This window comes from Dendrobates tinctorius, unplaced genomic scaffold (assembly GCF_039654945.1).
Source record: "Dendrobates tinctorius isolate UK_male_01 unplaced genomic scaffold, ASM3965494v1 ptg000063l, whole genome shotgun sequence".
Taxonomy (NCBI): Eukaryota; Metazoa; Chordata; class Amphibia; order Anura; family Dendrobatidae; genus Dendrobates; species Dendrobates tinctorius.
In genome coordinates this window covers 1,663,636-1,684,932 of record NW_027361731.1, presented here as the reverse complement: position 1 = coordinate 1,684,932, position 21,297 = coordinate 1,663,636, and the positions used below count along the sequence as shown (strand labels likewise).

The 21,297-nt window shown below is 45.8% G+C and overlaps 2 protein-coding genes across 5 annotated transcripts in view; both read left to right on the top strand.

The window, feature by feature from the left end:
- Positions 1-21,297, top strand: part of LOC141094169 (uncharacterized) — a 347,923-nt gene that overhangs the window by 24,781 nt on the left and 301,845 nt on the right. The gene's annotated exons all lie outside the window — the stretch shown is intronic.
- Positions 1-21,297, top strand: part of LOC141094141 (uncharacterized) — a 392,749-nt gene that overhangs the window by 369,575 nt on the left and 1,877 nt on the right. The window lies entirely within an intron of this gene.

The following is a 21,297-nucleotide window of genomic DNA, read 5'->3' as shown; positions in this document are numbered from 1 at the left end:
GCAGCCAGTTTTGTGTTCGTTATCGGGCTCCATTTTTAATATCTGACGTGTGTCACTTTATGTGGTGATAACACTGGAATTCCTCACAAAGGATAATAGAAAACAAATGGATCTTACAGATTATTTTCCAACTTCGCACAATACCCTATACACGGTTGTACTCTACTCTCTGGGCACATGGCAGTGTTCAGAAGGGAAGGAGCGCCATTTAGCTATTTGAATGCAGATCTAGCTGGAATAGTTTGCAGACACAGGTTATTGGGTCACCTGGCAGTTCAAAAGATAATCACCATGAACATGCTTGGCACTATCTTCTCTGCTTTCCATATCCCAAGGATTGCCTTGTTCATCGCCCTTTAACACCGTTACATGGATCTGGAACTTACACAGGGACCCCTAGGCTTGGACCATGGTGTTACTTGCTATTCTGTGGTATTAGAGGGCAAGAAGAATAGTCAGGTAGCTGGGTCAGAACCCGAAGGACAGAATACAGAATGAGAAGACACAAGAGTATTGGGAGCACTGTTCTTGGTCACCTGGCAGCTCAAAAGATGTCCACCATTAACATGCTTGGCACTATCTTCTCTGCTTTCCCTATCCCAAGGATTGCCTTGCTCATCGGCCTTAAACACGCTTACATGGATCTGAACCTACACAGGGACCCCTAGGCTTGGACCCTGGTGTTACCTGCTCTTCTGTGGTATTAGAGGGCAAGAAGAATAGTCAGGTAGCTGGGTCAGAACCAGAAGGACAGAATACAGAATCAGAAAAAAAAGAGTAGTCAGTAAATGGGCCACGGTCACAACAGGAAACAAATACACAAGCCGCGAGCTGAGCACAGAGGACTGAACCAGAGGAGAACAACTCTGTATCTGGCAGATTCCGGCCATATGATTTGAGCTTCAGTAGGGTGTGGTACTTTCCAATCGACTGAAGTAGGGAACAGATTACTCCAGCTGGACAGCAGGAACAGACCCCAGATGAAATTGAACACACCATATACAGAAGCCCTAATATAACTAAATGACAGAAAACCAGAATAGTCGAAATCCCCATAAAGTGATTCCATTTTATAAATGTCACTTAGGGTTATAATCTATACACAAGCGATCAAAATTGTTGGTACCCCTTGTTTAATGACAGAAAAACCCACAATAGTCATAGTCACAGAAATAGCGTGAATCTGACAAAAGTAATAATAAATAAAAAATCTGTGAAAATGAACAAATGAAAGTCAGACATTGCTTTTCAGCCATGCCTCCACGGAATTTTTAAAAACACAAATCTCATGAAATAGGCCTGGACAGAAAGATGGTACCCCTGAAAATAATGTGACAAAAGGGACATGTTAAATCAAGGTTTGTCCACTGATTATCATCACAGGTGTCTACAATCTTGGAATCAGTGAGTGGCCTGACTCAACATGGACCAGAGGAAGCGAAGGAAAGAGTTGTCTCAGGAGATTAGAAAGAAAATTATAGACAAACATGTTAAAGGTAAAAGTTATAAGACCATCTCCAAGCAGCTTGTTGTTCCTGTGACTACAGTTGCACAGATTATTCAGAAATTTAACCCCTTCACTACCAAGGGTGGTTTGCACGTTAACTCCCGGGCCAATTTTTACAATTCTGACCACTGTCCCTTTATGAGGTCATAACTCTGAAACGCTTCCATGGATCCCGGTGATTCTGACATTGTTTTCTCGTGACATATTGTACTTCATGTTAGTGGTAAAATTTCATTCAAATAACTTGCGTTTATTTGTGAAAAAAACGGAAATTTGGCGAAAATTTTGAAAATTTCGCAATTTTCCAACTTTGAATTTTTATGCACTTAAATCACAGCGATACGGCACACAAAAAACTTAATAAATAACATTTCCCACATGTTTACTTTACATCAGCACAATTTTGGAACCAAAATTTTTTTTTGTTAGGAAGTTATAAGGGTTAAAAATTGACCAGCGATTTCTCATTTTTGCAACACCATTTTATTTTTAGGGACCACATCACATATGAAGCCACTTTGAGGGGTCTATATGATAGAAAATACCCAAAAGAGACACCATTCTAAAAACTGCACCCCTTAAGGTGCTTAAAACCACATTCAAGAAGTTTATTAACCCTTTAGGTGCGTCACAGGAATTTTTTGAATATTTAAAAAAAAAAAAAAAATGAACATTTTGACTTTTTTTCACAAAAAAATACTTCAGGTTCAATTTTCTTTATTTTACAAAGGGTAACAGGAGAAATTGGACTGCAAAAGTTATTGTGCAATTTGTCCTGAGTACGCTGATACCTGATATGTGGGGGGGAACCACTGTTTCGGCGCATGGCAGACCTCTGTAGGGAAGGAGCGCCGTTTGACTTTTTCAATGCAAAATTGGCTGGAATTCAGATCGGGCGCCATGTCGCGTTTGGAGAGCCCCTGATGTACCTAAACAGTAGAAACCCCCCACAAGTGACCCCATTTTGGAAACTAGACCCCCCCAAGGAACTTATCTAGATATGTGGTGAGAACTTTGAACCCACAAGGGCATCACAGAAGTTTATAACGTACAGAGGTACAATTAAAAAATCATTTTTTCCACAAAAATGATCTTTTCACCCCCAATTTTTATTTTTCCAAGGGTAACAGGACCCTAAAAGTTATTGTGCAATTTGTCCTGAGTACGCTGATACCCCATATTTGGGTGTAAATGACTATTTGGGCGCATAGCAGAGCTCGGAAGGGAAGCAGCGCCATTTGACGTTTTTGGCTAGAATTGAGATCGGACACCATGTCGCGATTGGAAAACCCCTGATGTACCAAAACAGTGGAAACCCCCCACAAATGACACCATTTTGGAATCTAGACCCCCCCAAGGAACTTATCTAGATGTGTGGTGAGCACTTTGAACCCCCCAGTGCTTCACAGAAGTTTATAACGCCCGGGCGTGAAAATAAAAAAATCGTATTTTTTCCACAAGCATCATCTTTTAGTCCCCATTTTTTTTATTTACCCTTGAGAAATTGGACCCCAAAAGTTGTTGTCCAATTTGTCCTGAGTACGCTGATACCCCATATGTGGGAGAAAACTACTGTATGGGCACACGTCAGGGCTCGGAAGGGAAGTAGTGACGTTTTGGAATGCAGACTTTGATGGATTGGTCTGCGGGTGTCATGTGCGTTTGGAGAGCCCCTGATGTACCTAAACTATTGAAACTCCCCACAAGTGACCCCATTTTGGAAACTAGACCCCCCCACGGAACTTATCTAGATGTGTGGTGAGCACCTTGAACCCCCAAGTGCTTCACAGAAGTTTATAACGCCTGGGCGTGAAAATAAAAAAATCATTTTTTTTCCGCAAAAATGATATTTTTGCCCCCAATTTTTTATTTTCCTAAGGGTAACAGGAGAAATTGGACCCCAAAAGTTGTTTTGTAATTTGTCCTGAGTAGGCTGATACCCCATATGTGGGGGTAAAACACTGTTTGGGCGCATGGCAGAGCTTGGAAGGGAAGGAGCACCATTTGACTTTTTCAACGCAGAATTGGCTGGAATTGAGATCAGACGCCATGTTGCCTTTGGAGAGCACCTGATGTGCCCAAACAGTGGAAACCCCCAATTATAACTCCAACCCTAACCCCAACACACTCCTAACCCTAATCTGAGCCCTAACCCTAGCCCTAACCCTAATGGGAAAATGGAAATAAATACATTTTCTTTTAGTTTTATTATTTTTCCCTAACTAAGGGGGTGATAACGGGGGGTTTGATTTACTATTTATGGCGGGTTTTTATGTTTGGCAGCTGTCAGACGCTAAAAGACGCTTTTTATTGTAAAAAATAGTTTTTGCATCACCACATATTGTGAGCTATAATTTTTCCGTATTTTGACCCACCGAGTCATGTGAGGTCTTATTTTTTGCGGGACGAGTTGACGTTTTCATTGGTACCATTTTCGGGCATGTGACATTTTTTGATCGCTTTTTATTCCGATTTTTGGGACGCAGAATGAACAAAAACCAGCGTTTCATGAATTTCTTTTGGGTGGTGCGTTTACGCCGTTCCGCGTGCGATAAAATTGATAAAGCGGTTTTATTCTTCGGGTCAGTACGCTTACAGAGATACCTCATTTAGGGTTTTTTTATGTTTTGTCGGTTTTTTGCAATGAAAACAATTTTATATAAAAAATAATTATTTTTGTATCGCTTTATTCTGCGAGCTATAACTTTTTTGCGGATACCGCTGTATGGCGGCTCGTTTTTTGCGGGACAAGATGACGTTTTCAGCAGTACCATGGATATTTATATGCGTCTTTTTGATCGCGCATTATTGCACTTTTTGTTCGGTGGTATGATAATCATTTTTTGCTTCGTTTTTTATTTTTATTTTTTAAGGGGTTCGCTAAAGGGGTTAACTAATGGGACAGTTTTATAGGGCGGGTCGCTATGGACGCGGCGATACCAAATATGTGTACTTTTATTGTTTTGTTTGTTTTTTTTAAAAATGGATTTATTGGGGAATATATATATTTTTTTTTTATTTAGCGATTTATTTTTAACACTTTTTTTTTTTTTTTTACTTTATTACCTTGTCCCAGGTGGGACATCACTGTCCTGTGACAGATCGCTGATCTGTCACATCACAGTTCACTGTGACAGATCAGCAATCTGTCACAGGCAGTTCTGCAGACTTCCTCATGCCTGCGCTTTGCAGGCAGTGAGGAAGTCAGCTCCCTACAGGCCCCCGAAGGTCCCCGTCGCCATCTTGGATCCGGGGGCCTGTAGGGAAAGAGACCCCCGCAGCAGCGCTGCACATTGCGCTGCCGTGGGGGGCTCAGGGAAGCAAGGAGGGAGCCCCCTCCCTGCCGATGCTTCCCTTTAACCCCCGGTACACCGCGATCGCGTTTGATCGCGGTGTACAAGGGGTTAACGGGGCGGTCCGTCACCGCCCCTGCACATTGCCGGGTGTCAGCTGTGATAATCAGCTGACACCCGTCCGCGATCAGCGGCGCTCACCACGTGGGCGCCGCTGATCGCTGGGACGTAATATTCCGTCCATGGTAATTAGGTCCAGGGTCACATGGACGGAATATTACGTCCCTTGTAGGTAAGGGGTTAAGCTCCGTGGGACTGTAGCCAATCTCCCTGGGTGTGGCCGCAGGAGGAAAATTGATGACAAATCAAAGAGACGGATAATATGAATGGTAACAAAACAGCCCAAAAAAACTTCTAAACAGATTAAAGGTGAACTTCAAGCTCCAGGAACATCAGTGTCAGATCGCACCATCCGTCATTGAATGAGCCAAAGTGGACTTCATGGACATAACCATGGAGGACACCATTATTAAAAAAAAAATCATAAAAAAGCCAGACTGGAATTTGCCAACCTACATGTTGACAAGCCACAAAGCTTCTGGGAGATTGTCGTATGGACAGAGCTGATGGGCCTTGCTAAAAAGTTCAATTTTTTTTTTCAATTTTTGTCTCATCTATGTTCACAGTCGGAAAAATGAAGCATATCAAGAAAAGAACACTGTCTCTACTGTGAAACATGAAGGAGGCCCTGTTATGTTCTGGGGCTGCTTTGCTGCATCTGGCTCAGGGTGTCAAGAATCTGTCCAGGGTACAATGAAATCTCAAGATTAGCAAGGGATTCTAGAGAGAAATGTGCTGCTCAGTGTCAGAAAGCTTGGTCACAGTTGCAGGCCATGGGTCTTGCAACAGGATAATGACCCAAAACAGACAGCTAAAAACACCCAAGAATGGCTAAGAGGAAAACATTGGTACAGTGTCCATTTTATTGGACTATTCTGAAGTGGCCTTCTATGAGCCCTGACCTAAATCCTAATGAATACAAGTGTAAAGAGCTGAAACATGCCGTCAGGAAAAGGCAACCTTCAAACACGAGACAACTGGAGCAGTTTGCTCTTGAGGAGTGGGCCAAAATACCTGTCGAGAGGTGCAGAAGTCTCATTGACAGTTACAGGAATTGTGTGATTGCCTCAAAAGGTTGTGCAACAAAATATTAAGTTAAGGAACCATCATTACTGTCCAGGCCTATTTCATGAATTTTATAATTTAAAAAATTATGTGGAAGCATGGTTGAAAATCAATATCTGACTTTCATTTCTTCATTTTCATAGATTTTTTAAAATTTATTATTAACCCCTTCCTTACCGATGATGGAATAGTACGTCATCGGTAAGTATCCCCTGCTTTGAGGTGGGCTCCAGCGGTGAATACACCTCAAAGACGTGACATGTTAGCTGTTGTTATAAACAGCTGACATGTGCCCGCAATAGGCGTGAGTGGAATCTCGTTCCGCTCGCACCTTTTAACTAGTTAAACCCCACTGTCAAAGCTGACAGCGGACATTTAACTAGCACTTCCGGCCACTGGGCGGGAAGTGAGTGCATCGCAGGCCCGGTGGTCGGCGCTCGTAGCAATGCAGTAAATCTACTACATATAGACCATCTGCTCATCGCCCATATGTAGCAGAGCCGATCAAGTGTTGCATGCTTCTAGCCTCCCATGGAGGCTTTTGAAGCATGCCAAAAGTAAAACAAAAAAAAAAACCTAAAAGTTCATATCAACCCCTTTCGCCCCAATCAAAATAAAACAAACAAACAAAAAAAAAATCACATGTACACATATTTGGTATCACCGCCTTCAGAATCGCCCGATCTATCAATAAAAAAAAAGATTAACCTGATCGCTAGAATTACGTTTTTTTTGGTCGCTGCAACATTGCATTAAAATGCAATAATGGGCGATCAAAATAACATATTTGCACAAAAGTAGTATAATTAAAAACGTCAGCCCAGTGAGCAAACAATAAGCCCTCACCCGACCCCAGATCATGAAAAATGGAGACGCTACGGGTCTTAGAAAATCGCGCAATTTTTTATTTTTTTTTTAGCAAACTTTGGAATTTTTTTCATCACTTAGATAAAAGAGAACCTAGACGTGTTTCATGTCTATCAACTGGTAATGACCTGGAGAATCATAATGGCAGGTTGGTTTTACCATTTCGTGAACCTAGCAAAAAAGCCAAGCAAAAGACAAGTGTGGGATTGCACTTTTTTTGCAATTTCAGTGCACTTGGAATTTTTTTTCCTGTTTTCGAGTACACGACATGGTAAAACTGGGTCGCCCTCACAAGGCTGTGGGGTACTCTGTACCGGGCCGGTGTCAGGGGGATGTGTCACAGCAGCAGTGACCCGGTCCGTGGCCCTGGGTGCCCAAATCAATGGTGGTTTGTAGTAGATGGAATGGAATAGTTCGTGACGCCACCTGTGGTGATTGGCAAGCAAGATGTTAAGCCAACGCTGCGTGCAGATACTCTGGGGCTGATGGTGTGTTGCAGCATAGATGGTAGAGCTCCCCACAGGTGAAGCTGTAACCCCAGGGCAGTGTGTAGGCGCAGGTAGTGTAAAGGATGATACCCAGATGTAGCGGTGCTGACGGTGTTGGCGCACAATGACTGGAAGACACCAGGGCTTGTAGTTTCAAAGCTTTACTCACAGTTCGTGGTGCACACTGGTGCCTGCCTCCGTGCCGTGTCCTCCGGGGCAGAGACTCAATCAACCTCCGGGTCAAGTCAGGCTTCTCCTCTCCAACACTCCGCCAACATGTACCTGTCCTGAACGACTCCTATATTGCGCCTTTAGTGTGAAGAGCTCCAGTACCGTGGTACTCAGATGTTCCTAACAACTCTTCCTTGTACGGCAGACAGCTGTAGCCTACTTCGGGGACTCCCTTTCTCCTGAGTCCTGGCTCCCTATACAGATGCTGTTGTGCCCCAAGTCTTGGATGGGAGTAATGCATTTACATCCAACTACTCCACCGATGTCTGCTGCAGAACCATAAGTGTCCATACAACCTCGGGGACCGGGCCCCGGCCTTGCGCTGAGAACCTATAGGCAGGGTTCCTCTTCCAAACCACAACTCCTCTCTGTTCTCCTACTCCTTCGTTCCGCGCTGTTCCTTCTCTCTCTTATGGAAGTTTAGGTTGCAGTTCTACGTCTTTCTCCTTCTGTTCCTTTCCTGTGCCAGCTGCCTCAGATCACTGAGGCAGCTGCAGCACTCCTTCCTCCATCCTTCCTTCTAGGGATCCGTCCTCAGTCTTTCCTGACTGACTGACTCCCTAGCCTCCTCACTCTCGACTGACCTCCTGTCAGACTGATCTGTAATTCTAAACTTTCCCACTCTTTTATATCTAACTCCACCCACCTCCCAGCACATCTCGTGTTATGAAGCAAGGACCCACGAAAGGTGCTCTGCTATCCTCTAAGCATGGAGCCGCAATCTGGTCCATTGCTGAACTATCCTGTGTGTGGGTGCAGGTGTTGGAGTGTGGAAAGGAGTTCCCAACTTACCTAGTTGGTGGGGCACTACACCTTAGGAGAAGGTGCAGTACCTCTGTGGCGACTGAGCCTCAGGGGCGCCACATACCCCTCGTTAAACACAGCACATCCGCGGGCTGCAAGACAACAAGGTTGACAGCAAAGAAACATACAAAAATTTTATAATGCATAACAATCTTTTCTTATACTAATCTTCCTAGTATAGGAGGTACTTGTCAGACACCGCACTACACTCGCTCACAGAGCCAGTGCGCATGTCCTGAGTACAGAAACAGTGCTAAAAGATACCGGTGGAGCAGGGCAGCAGAGGCGACAATGCGTACTTCAAACTATTAGTGTCAGGGTCCAGTCAGCGCAGGAAAGTAAAGAGACACAGGACCTGCGGACACTGAAATTAGCAAGCTGGCACAGGACCTATGGTCAAGTGACTGCAAGGGGGCGGGGCTTAGCGTCCTGCTTTCAGATATGACAGGACGACCATTCAACAACTCAGAGTCAGGCAAAACAGAGGTCACAACAGTATGGGCAAACGAGACACAGGAGGGACAAACAGACGGGTTGTCAAAGCCAAAGGTCGTACCATGGGGACGAGCAGAGAGAAGTCGGGTCACAAGCAGAGAGTCATACACTAGAGGTAGCGCAGTACAAGAGGGCCAGGCAGAACTCGTAACAGGGAGAGAACCGGATCAAAACCAAACAAGCAAGCAAGATATCAGGCACAAGGCACACGTACGCACAAGGTCAACTAACTCAGCCAAGGGCAGGAGTATAACTGACACCGGACCTAGGTCCAGTGAGCATTAAATAGCCGCCCTCTGCCAGAGAGAGGCGGAACAATTAACCCCCAGTCTGATCAGGACGGGCCAAAGCGAAACCCCGTCCTGGATCATGACAGTACTCATCTTGAACGTTGCAAACTATTCTAGCTAAAATTTGTAATTCTAAGTGCAATTCTCAATTCAAAGTGCTATTCTCTGTAACACATTTTTCTCTCTTTCCTTCTTTAGTGCACATTTATTATTCTACTTTCACTGTCTCTTCTAGACGCAAGACGCTGACCGCAAGTACCTGGTCTGTCACCTGTCTACTTTCAATTCTTTATTCACATCACTCATCTCTAGATCAGACATTCCTAATTCTTCTATAAAAGCCATTTCTCAGTTGCTAATACTCTTATAAAACACATTATCAAATACTTCACAGTAAAACATTCAACAATTATTCTTGTAAGTGCTGGACACCGCTCCCAGTCGGGATTTCTTGCAGTGTCCTTTGAGGTAGACCTCATCTTCGAAAAGTGTCCATGCAAAAACATTATCTTCACAAAGTGTCTCTATATGTAAAACCAAGAGAGGGCACCTAAAGAGGTGCAACTATTTACAATAAAAGGTTTTGGATCACTCCATGTTCGTGATCGCTACTTCAAATTTGAAGAACGCTGCCAATCAAACAGGGCAACAAAAGGTGCTACCAGAAAAACTAAAACATGATAGCAAAAAGGCACAACTGGTGCAAATAAACCCTCCTGGGTAACGAGAATTGTAAAGTTTACTTTACTTGTGGTCCCCTCCTGGGGTTCTCGAAGAACTGGAACTGCTACCAGATTCAAAGTAATCGTTGGCCATCTTTAAGTACTCCTCTTCCCACGGTGTCAAGCCAGGGATCTTTGGACTGGGCTGCCGGGCTGGAGCTGATGCTAGAGCAGCCTGGTTCCTGGAAGCAGGTACCTGTGCAGTCGGGGTGGCAACGGTGGGTGGAGGGGCAGCACCAGGTCGCTTTGGCTTGTAACTCTCAATAAATTCTCCTGGAATGCGACGTACATTCAGGGCATACCACCCTCTGAGCCCCTCATGCCAGGTGAAGGTCACATACTCCCCAGGCTGCAGGTCTCTGTCAGGATGCCCCTTCCTCAGATGTGGCTCAACATCCCTCCGGTTAAAGAACAAGTCACTAATGCGCTTGAGGTCCGCAATGAATCCAAAACCCCTCTCCTTGTTCACATTCAGCACTTGCCCCCATCCGGCTGCATCCTGGGGGCCATGATGACCTGCATGGGCCCTCTCCTTCCGGGCCAGATCCGGGCCCAACACAGCCTTCTTTCTCTACTGTCTCTCCCGGTATTCCGCTGCCAGCTGTCGGATAGTGGCCCGGCACCCTGCCCAGTTCTCTTCATCCTCCCGCTCTTCCCGGGACCGGCCTTCGCCCACTGGGGTCCGTGGCACCACCGCCAGGGGTCCAGATGTTTCCCCCTGGGGACAGTCATCCCGGTCACAGACCAGGTCTAGCACGACCTGGCTAGCCGCTGCAGCTGTGGTGCACCCCAGGGCCTTCCCAGGTGGAGGAACATCTGACGTACCTGGGGCCTCCTGGCGGTGCGGCCTCTGCTCCGGTGCAGGCGGTTCGGGTGCCGGCGGTTCGGGTGCCGGCGGTGGTGATACCGATGGCGGCTCTGGGTCCGCGGGGGCTTCGGTAGGGACCTGCGCAGCCGCAACAGGTCTGGGCGGGTGCATGGTCTCAGCTCTCGGATCCTCCGGTACGCTCAGCTGCACAGACAGCGTGGAGGTGAAGATCAGCGCTGCCGGAGGACAGTCCAGTGCAGCGGTAGCAGGTACCGGTGGAGCGGGTACCGCAGGCGTAGGCCCCTCCTGGGCCTGCTGCCGTCTCAGCTGCTCCAAGGCCTCAGCCGCAGATGGGTGGTCAGCTCAACAATTTCCTCCTCTAGTTGTTGGTGGTTCATTCCGGAGTTCGTGTTGGAGCCGTCAGCCGTGGCGCCAGGGAGATCCGTTTAACCACGCTCCGCAGGCCTCCTTCCCTCACTCTCCAAAATGGCGTTCTGGCGTTTCTCTTCCTGCCTCGGCCCCTTTCCCGCCACTGGCTTCTTCTGCCCCTCCTTCCGGGGACGGCGTCTTCTTCCAGCGCCTCCATACCAAGCCAGTATACGAACCCCTTGGGGGGGTGGGCCATGTATCTGTCACATAGTAATTCAGGCAGGGAAGGCCCAATACTCTTCGCGGGCTTTTCCTAGGACCTCCCATCTCTTCACGCCCTTCTTCTCTGCGCCAGCAGCCATTTCTAATGTCCATTTTACAGTCTATTAAATTAGGTCTTCTGCACATTTTCAAAACTATAAAGTCTCACAAATTTCAGGCGCACAGAACCCGATGGCATCGGGTCTCGTCATCCTGTTCGTGACGCCAAAATTGGGTTGCCCTCCCAGGGCTGTGGGGTACTTGGTACCGGGCCGATGTCAGGGGGATGTGTCACAGCAGCAGTGACCCGGTCCGTGGCCCTGGGCGCCCAAATCAATGGTGGTTTGTAGTTAATGGAATGGAATAGTTTGTGACGCCACCTGTGGTGTTTGGCAAGCAAATGTTAAAGCAACGCTGCGTGCAGATACTCTGGGGCTGATGGTGTGTTGTAGCATAGATGGTATAGCTCCCCACAGGTGAAGCTGTAACCCCAGGGCAGTGTATAGGCACAGGTAGTGTAAAGGATGATACCCAGATGTAGCGGTGCTGACGGTGTTGGTGCACAATGACTGGAAGACACCAGGGCTTGTAGTTCCAAAGCTTTACTCACAGTTTGTGGTGCACACTGGTGTCTGCCTCCGTGCTGTGTCCTCCGGGGCAGAGACTCAATCAACCTCCCGGGCAAGTCAGGCTTCTCCTCTCCAACACTCCGCAACATGTACCTGTCCTGAACGACTCCTATATTGCGCCTTTAGTGTGAAGAGCTCCAGTACCGTGGTACTCAGATGTTCCTAACAACTCTTCCTTGTACGGCAGACAGCTGTAGACTACTTCGGGGACTCCCTTTCTCCTGAGTCCTGGCTCCCTATACAGATGCTGTTGTGCCCCAAGTCTTGGATGGGAGTAGTGCATTTACAGCCAACTACTCCACCGGTGTCTGCTGCAGAGCCATAAGTGTCCATACAACCTCGAGGACCGGGACTCGGCCTTGCGCTGAGAACCTATAGGCAGGGTTCCTCTTCCAACCCACAACTCCTCTCTATTCTCCGATTCCTTCAATCCGCGCTGTTCCTTCTCTCTCTTATGGAAGCTTAGGTTGCAGTTCTACGTCTTTCTCCTTCTGTTCCTTTCCCGTGCCAGCTGCCTCAGATCACTGAGGCAGCTGCAGCACTCCTTCCTCCATCCTTCCTTCTAGGGATCCGTCCTCAGTCTTTCCTGACTGACTCCCTAGCCTCCTCACTCTCGACTGACCTCCTGTCAGACTGATCTGTAATTCTAAACTTTCCCACTCTTTTATATCTAACTCCACCCACCTCCCAGCACATCTCGTGTTACGAAGAAAGGACCCACGAAAGGTGCTCTGCTATCCTCTAAGCATGGAGCCGCAATCTGGTCCATTGCTGAACTATCCTGTGTGTGGGTGCAGGTATTGGAGTGTGGAAAGGAGTTCCCAACTTACCAAGTTGGTGGGGCACTAAACCTTAGGAGAAGGTGCAGTACCTCTGTGGCAACTGAGCCTCAGGGGCACCACAAAACCAATGGTGTCGTTCAAAAGTACAACTTGTCCCGCAAAAAATAATTCCTCACATAGCCATATTGACGGAAAAATAAAAAGTTATGGCTCTGGAAAGAAGGGGAGCGGAAAACGAAAAATCGAAAAAAGCTCCGGGAGTTAAAATATATACAGCCCACTGGCGCTTGACACACTCCTGAGTTTCTGGGTGCTAAGGCTAGTTTCACACTAGCTTATTTTCCACGCAGCGCTCGGCACCACTAAACCCCGTCCCCTGCCGGCTCCCTGCCCTCCCCATCCGGTCATCAGCGCCTACTATCGCACACGGCTGCATGCGATCTGCGCACCCTATCTTTAGCATAGGGTGCGCTGGCTGTGCGCTAGTAGGATTTTAGCGTGCGCTGCGCATGCTAAAATCCTACTAGCGCATGGTCTGCGCACCCTATGCTAAGGATAGGGTGCGCAGATCGCATGCAGCCATGTGCGATAGTAGGCGGCGATGACCGGATGGGGTGAGCAGGGAGCCGGCAGGGGGCGGGGCTTAGCGGCGCCGAGCGCTGCGTGGAAAATAAGCTAGTGTGAAACTAGCCTAAGTTTGGGTGACAGTAACCACCTCTTGTCCAATAATTTTGAAAAAGGACAAGTGTATATTCCAAACAGTGCTGAGAAATAGGAGGAAAGGTGTCCTCCTGCAGGATTTTTTGGTAAGTATACAACAATACTAACGCTAGAAGTAAAACCCCACTGCGAGAGGGTGTCCTTAATTTCACAAAAGTAGGAGCTTACTTGTGAAATAAATGTCAAAATACCACCACACGTATAAAGATGTTAAGGCGTATGCGTGTACAGGGCTGCCACGAGGAATTTCGGGGCCCCATACTGGCAAACTTTTTGGGGCCCCCTTGAGACTCCGCCTAGGCTCCACCCCAGCCCCGCCTCCACCCCTCGAACTGTCCACAGCCCCACTAATCCAGCAGCCTTTGTTTTGGCCAAAAGATTTTTTTAAGCTGCCACCACGACATGGTAGACTGTTTTGGCTGGGCCCTACTCTACTATAGCCTATTAAACATTTGTTAAAATATGCAATACAGTTTAGGTATAGTTTTAAAATGACCAATAATATCACACACAAGGGACAAATGCCACCGTACTATGACCAGACAACATATTGCCAACACATAGTGACCTATAATACCACATATAAAGTACAAATACTGCCACACCTTGTCCAGACCACATATTAAAACCACAGTGACCGAATAATATCATACAAGGGACAAATACCGCCACACCATGACTAGACCACATATTACCACCACATGGTGACCAATAATACCACATACAATGAACAAATACTACCACACCATGGACGGACAACCTATTACCACCACTTTGTGACTGAATACTACAATACTGATCAGTAATAAAAAAACACAATACTAATATCACTATATGTGCCATCATACACAGGAGATCTGTACTTAGTATGCAATGTCAGTGTAAAGGTAATACAGTGATCACTGGTGACATTGTACACAGCTAACATAGAAAAAAATCCCAAAAAAATCATACCACAAGATATGGCCTTTCCAAAACCCTGTCTGATGACAAATGCACATATAGCAGGATGCAGCAGGCCTCCACTAATAAAGGCAAGGAGCAGCCCAGGTGCAGACTACTGATAAAAACAACCACCCCACACCTACCAGACCATGGAGGGGTTGGCTGCCTAGTAGAAAAAATGCATATAGATAAGGCTTGCATAGGACGCCAGTCACACATGTGTTGGGGCGACTGTCACTGTGTGTTGCATATTATAGTGCTGGAGCAGCCCACCTGAGAATACTATGGGCGTCATTAATAGGTTGCAAGCCAGACACTTTGCATCACACTTACATGTGTGACTGGCGTCCTATGCAAGCCTTATCTATGTGCATTTTGTCTACTAGGCAGCCAACCCCTCCATGGTCTGGTAGGTGTGGGGTGGTTGTTTTTATCAGTAGTCTGCACCTGGGCTGCTCCTTGCCTTTATTAGTGGAGCAGAAAAAGAGGAAAAAATATATTCAGCCTACCGTACATCAGTGTCCATATAGTCCATAAGCGGTCTGATGCCAGGAGATGTCCAGTGCGGTTCAACTGGCGCTATAAATCAAATTCCAAAGAAAAAAAGAGGGGGTCTCCAGCACCAAAATTAGTGAAAAAAAAACTAAAACTCACATTTATTAGGAAGGTTTTATAATCATATTAATAAGCCACCATGACAGGCAAGGCTACCTTACGCGTTTCAGACAGATATTACATGTCTTTAGTCATAGTCCTATGACTAAAGACATGTAATATCTGTCTGAAACGTGTAAGCTAGCCTTGCCTGTCATGGTGGCTTATTAATGTGATTTTAAAACCTTCCTAATAAATGTGAGTTTTAGCTTTTTTCACTAATTTTGGTGCTCTTTTTTTTCTTTGGAATTGGATTTATTAGTGGAGGCCTGCTGCATCCTGCTATATGTGCATTTGTCATCAGATAGAGTTTTGGGAAGGCCATATCTTGTGGTATGACATTGTACACAGGACCGCTGTATACAGTGTATAGTAGTAGTGTATAGGTGACACACTGACTCACCAGTGACGCCCCTAGGTGAAGTCTTTCATCTTCATCCAGCACAGATCTGCGTCACTTCTTCCAGCCAGGGCTCATCTCTGCAGGGAATTACACCGTTATCTAGAGCACTGTTTGCAGAACACATTGCTTATTTTTTTCCCAACTTCCACACTACACCAAATGAAGAAAAAAAGGCAACATAGTATCACTCTGCACAGTAACAGGACCACCCCCCCGTTTAAAACGGTATACTCAAAAAATAAAATAAATACATCACTGCAGTAATAATATCCCTTAATTAGCCCCTATAGTAGTAATATCCCTCATCCTGGCCCCATGTGTTTCATTCCTGGCCCAGCCATATGTTCTCCCATCCTGGCCTTATGAGTATCCATTCTGCCCCATATGATCTCCCCATCCTACCCCATCTGGCTCATGATCCTGCCACATCTATCCCATGATCCTGCCCCACCTGTCCCATGATCCTGTCCCATGAATCTGCTCTGTTATGATTGAGTCACCGTAGGAGGCAAAAACAGAAGTGCTAGCTAAGTCCAGAAAACCAGAGAAGTTGGCAGCTATCGGATTGCAGACCCCTGAACCTATCAACACAACTAACAGTAGCCATGGGGGGTTCCTACGATGCCCTAGACCCCTCGATCACAGCCGGAGAAGACCCCAAAGCAATAGGCAGCCCCCAACATATAATGACGGTGAAGCAAGATGAAAACACTAACACAGGCAGAAAGATAGACTGAGCAAGGACGGGGCCCAAGCTAGCTAGATAGAAAAGGACAGGAAGGCTGCTGTCTGCAATCCGTGAAAAACCCTATGAAAATAAGAGCCAACAGACGGACAGTGAAAAGGCCCTGAAGATGCTAGGCTTCAAAAAAGCTATGTCAGTACTCAGGAATATTCTGAAGACAGAGCTACAGGCAAAAGGAGATTCAGCTCACCCCAGCAGGGAATGGCAGAATCCAGAAAAGCAAGGAAAACAAAAAACAAATGCTAACAGGCAAAGCAGAAAACTTAGCTTTAGAGGAGCAGGAATCAGACTGGTGTCCTAGAAGTCCACAGAGAAATCACCCGCAGGGCAGAAGGGCGTCGGCAGCCTTATATCCAGTCCGTGACTCCACTTAGCCAGTCATCCTCACTAGGCTCAGGTGCCTGATAATCAGGCTCATTACCTTCCTTTACTAGAATAGGGAGTTCACCAGACCTCAGTGATGAAGGGGAAAATGAACTCACAACACTGCCCCATCTGTCTCCATCCTGCCCCATGATCATGCCCGACCTGTCTCCATCCTGCCCCATGTCTCCAATTCTGCCGCCTGTGTCTCCAATCCTGCCCGTATATCTTTCATCCTGCCACCATGTCTCCAATCTTGCCCCCATAGCCTTCATCCTGCCACCATGTCTCCAATCCTGCCCCCATATCTTTCATCCTGCCACCATGTCTCCAATCTTGCCCCCATATCCTTCAGTCTGCCACAATGTCTCCAATCCTGCCCTCATATCTTTCATCCTGCCACCATGTCTGCAATCCTGCCCCCATATCTTTCATTCTGCCCCCTGTGACTCCAATCCTGCCCCGTGTCTCCAATCATGCCCCCTGTGTCTCCAATCATGCCCCCATATCTTTCATCATGCCCCCTGTGTCTCTAATCATGCCCCCTGTGTCTCCAATCATGCCCCCTGTGTCTCCAATCATGCCCCCTGTGTCTCCAATCATGCCCCCATATCTTTCATCATGCCCCCTGTGTCTCCAATCATGCCCCCATATCTTTCATCCTGCCCTGTGTCTCCAATCATGCCCCCTGTGTCTCAGCAATCAGGGCTGTGGAGTCGGAGTCGTGGAGTCGTGCTCATTTTGGTGGAGTCGGTATAAAATGGACCGACTCCGACTCCTAAAATATATAATATATTGGGTACATTAATTCAATGCAGAATGTGCTGAATATTTTTTCATAGGAATTTGGGAAAGTTATGAAATGTCCTATAAATGACTGTTCTATTCCTGATCTAAGGCTACATTCACACACAGCGTTTTTCCTGCGTTTTTTGAGGATACGTTTTTCAGTTGCAAAAGCAGATCAGCTTTTTAAAAAACCGCATCACCTGAAAGGTTTTTGAGCTCATACATAATGTTTTCAATAGCAAAAGCAGATTAGAAATCTGCTCTATCTATATATCCATATCTGTCTATCCATATCTTATCTGTACCAAAAAGAATGAAAGCCGGGTAGCACACAGACTAACACTCCTTTTTTTAGCACCAGTCAGGTACACCTCATAGCTGCCCAAAAGGACGCCCAGGACAGGCATTGCTCGTCTTCAGTAACATCAACCTCAACTGATAGTTGGAATAAATAGACTGCATTCATCACCACATCTTCTTAAGGTGCAGGCTTTATTTTCAAGTGTAGGGGTGTGAAGTATGAGGTTCTGCAGCAGCTGAGGTGTGCAGTATGAAATTCTGCGGAACAGTATGAGATTCTGCCCCCCCCCCCCTCCCAGGTTTGATCCTGGCTACGCCCATAGTGTGAATTTAGCCTGAGGATCTAGGCTTTATCTTAGCCGAGATGAGTCATAGTGTGTGTATGTGTGTGTGTGTGTGTGTGTGTATATATATAATATACACAGTACAGACCAAAAGTTTGGACACACCTTCTCAATCAAAGCGTTTTCTTTATTTTCATGACTATGAAAATTGTAGATTCACTCTGAAGGCATCAAAACTATGAATTAACACATGTGGAATTATATAATTAACAAAAAAGTGTGAAACAACTGAAAATACTGTATGTCTTATATTCTAGGTTCTTCAAAGTAGCCACCTTTTGCTTTGATTTCTGCTTTGCACACTCTTAGCATTCTCTTGATGAGCTTCAAGAGGTAGTCACCGGAAATGGTTTTCACTTCACAGGTGTGCCCTGTTAGGTTTAATAAGTGGGATTTCTTGCCTTATAAATGAGGTTGGGACCATCAGTTGTGTTGTGCAGAAGTCTGGTGGATACACAGGTGATAGTCCTACTGAATAGACCGTTAGAATTTTTATTATGGCAAGAAAAAAGCAGCTGAGTAAAGAAAAACGAGTGGCCATCATTACTTTAAGAAATGAAGGTTAGTCAGTCCAAAAAATTGGGTAAACTTTGAAAGTGTCCCCAAGTGCATTGGCAAAAAACATCAAGCGCTACAAAGAAACTGGCTCACATGAGGACCGCCCCAGGAAAGGAAGACCAAGAGTCACCTCTGCTGCAGAGGATAAGTTCATCTTAGTCACCAGCCTCAGAAATCGCAGGTTAACAGCAGCTCAGAATAGAGACCAGGTCAATGCCACACAGAGTTCTAGCAGCAGACACATCTCTACAACAACTGTTAAGAGGAGACTTTTTGCAGCAGGCCTTCATGGTAAAATAGCTACTAGGAAACCACTGCTAAGGACAGGCCACGAGCAGAAGAGACTTGTTTGGGCTAGAGAACACAAGGAATGGACATTAGACCAGTGGAAATCTGTGCTTTGGTCTGATGAGTCCAAATTTGAGATCCAACCACCGTGTCTTTGTGCAATGCAGAAAAGGTGAACGGATGGACTCTACATGCCTGGTTCCCACCGTGAAGCATGGAGGAGGAGGTGTGATGGTGTGGGGGTGCTTTGCTGGTGACACGGTTGGGGATTTATTCAAAATTGAAGGCATACTGAACCAGCATAGCTACCACAGCATCTTGCAGCGGCATGCTATTCCATCCGGTTTGTGTTTAGTTGGACCATCATTTATTTTTCAACAGGACAATGACCCCAAACACACCTCCAGGCTGTGTAAGGGCTATTTGACCAAGAAGGAGAGTGATGGGGTGCTACGCCAGATGACCTGGCCTCCACAGTCACCAGACCTGAACCCAATCCAGATGGTTTGGGGTGAGCTGGACTGCAGAGTGAAGGCAAAAGGGCCAAGAAGGGCTAAGCATCTCTGGGAACTCCTTCAAGACTGTTGGAAGACCATTTCTGGTGACTACCACTTGAAGCTCATCAAGAGAATGCCAAGAGTGTGCAAAGCAGTAATCAAAGCAAAAGGTGGCTACTTTGAAGAATCTAGAATATAAGACATATTTTCAGTTGTTTCACACTTTAATTATATAATTCCACATGTGGTAATTCATTGTTTTGATGCCTTCAGAATGAATCTACAATTTTCATAGTCATGAAAATAAAGAAAACTCTTTGAATGAGAAGGTGTGTCCAAACTTTGGTCTGTACCGTATACATGTACATGTATACAGTATATTACATATTTACAATTTATTACAGTTTGTGTTCTAAAGTTGCATTCCAATAAATAGAACATAATATCTATCTAAATATCTTGATTATTGTATCATAGAAATGATTAAATGTCTGATGTTCACATTGTACTACAATAAATTTTTCACTTAAATATAAGCAATATATGTGGGAGTCAGAGTCGTAGAGTCGGAGTCGGAGTCGGTGTAAGGGAAATTGAGGAGTCGGAGTCGCAGGTTTGGCTTACCGACTCCACAGCCTTGTCAGCAATAGAGTGTAACTGAGCCATGCGTCTTGGACACAGGGTTCAGTTACTGCATCGGCAAAATCCTGCCGCTGGGGCCCGATTAGCAAAAGAGATGGGGCCCGGTGCACGGAGACCTCCGCCAGAAGCCGCCAGAGACACGCGGCGATGCTGTAGAAGCCTTGCGGCCTGAAGAGAGTGGGTGGAGTTTGTTTATAATGTATCAGGAAGCTGATACAAATTAACTTGTTTCTGTGAGCTCCTAGCACTGACCTGCAAAAGTCCCTCTGTAGCAGCACGTAACCGTGGATCTAAGGATTCCGGAGGCTTTATAGGGTTAAGTTTGGGCATTGATAGTATACACCAGATGCTGCCCCGGCCGGTGGCAGGTCTATGGAATATTATTGCCAAGTGACCCAAGCGGTATGACCAAGTATAATAGGGTTAGTGACGTCACACCCCTACCTGTAAACAGCTTTATAGAAATATACATAGGATTAGGACTCAATGTGTTTGAGAGCTTGCAGCTTCCTGCTTACAACTACAGGCATACATATTAACATCTTTATATGTGTAGTGGTATTTTGACATATTTATTTCACAAGTACACTGCTACTTTTGTGAAATTAAGGACACCCTCTCGCAGTGGGGTTTTACTTCTAGCATTAGTATTGTATACTTACCGCAAAATCCTGCAGGAGGACACCTCTTCTCCTATTTCTGAGCGCTGTTTGGAATATACACTTGTCCTTTATTTATTATTACTTTGGACAGATAAAAGTTATTTCTGTGACTATTGCAGATTTTTCTGTCATTAAATGAGGGGTACCAACAATTTTTACCACGTGTGTAGGAGGAGTAAATATATTGACTCCACAGCAACTTTCCGGAAATTAACACGCAGTGGATGTTGGAGAGTGGAAATTACACATTTGCCATTTTATTACCCAACACATAGTGCCCAGATTGTGCTCCAGGAGACACACACCATAAATTAAGTGGGTTCTTCTCACTATAATATTGCTAAATACAGGGATCCTAAATGTTGTGTGAGCACACTGCAAGGCTCAGAAGTGAGAGCGGATTTTGCTGGATTGGTTTATGGAAACCTTGTTGCTTTTCAACAGCCTTTGAGCGACTAATAGTGTGGGAACCTCTGTTTTTCCATTGACAGATGATGGGGGGGCTTGTTTTTTTGTGAGATGAGAATTGGTATTATTTTCGCCTACATAACATTGATTCGTTTCTTTTTGATATTTGGGAGGCAGAATGAACAAACAGTTGAACACCACACACGATGCACTGCTGGTTCATCCAACAAGGTTTTCTATTAAACTGT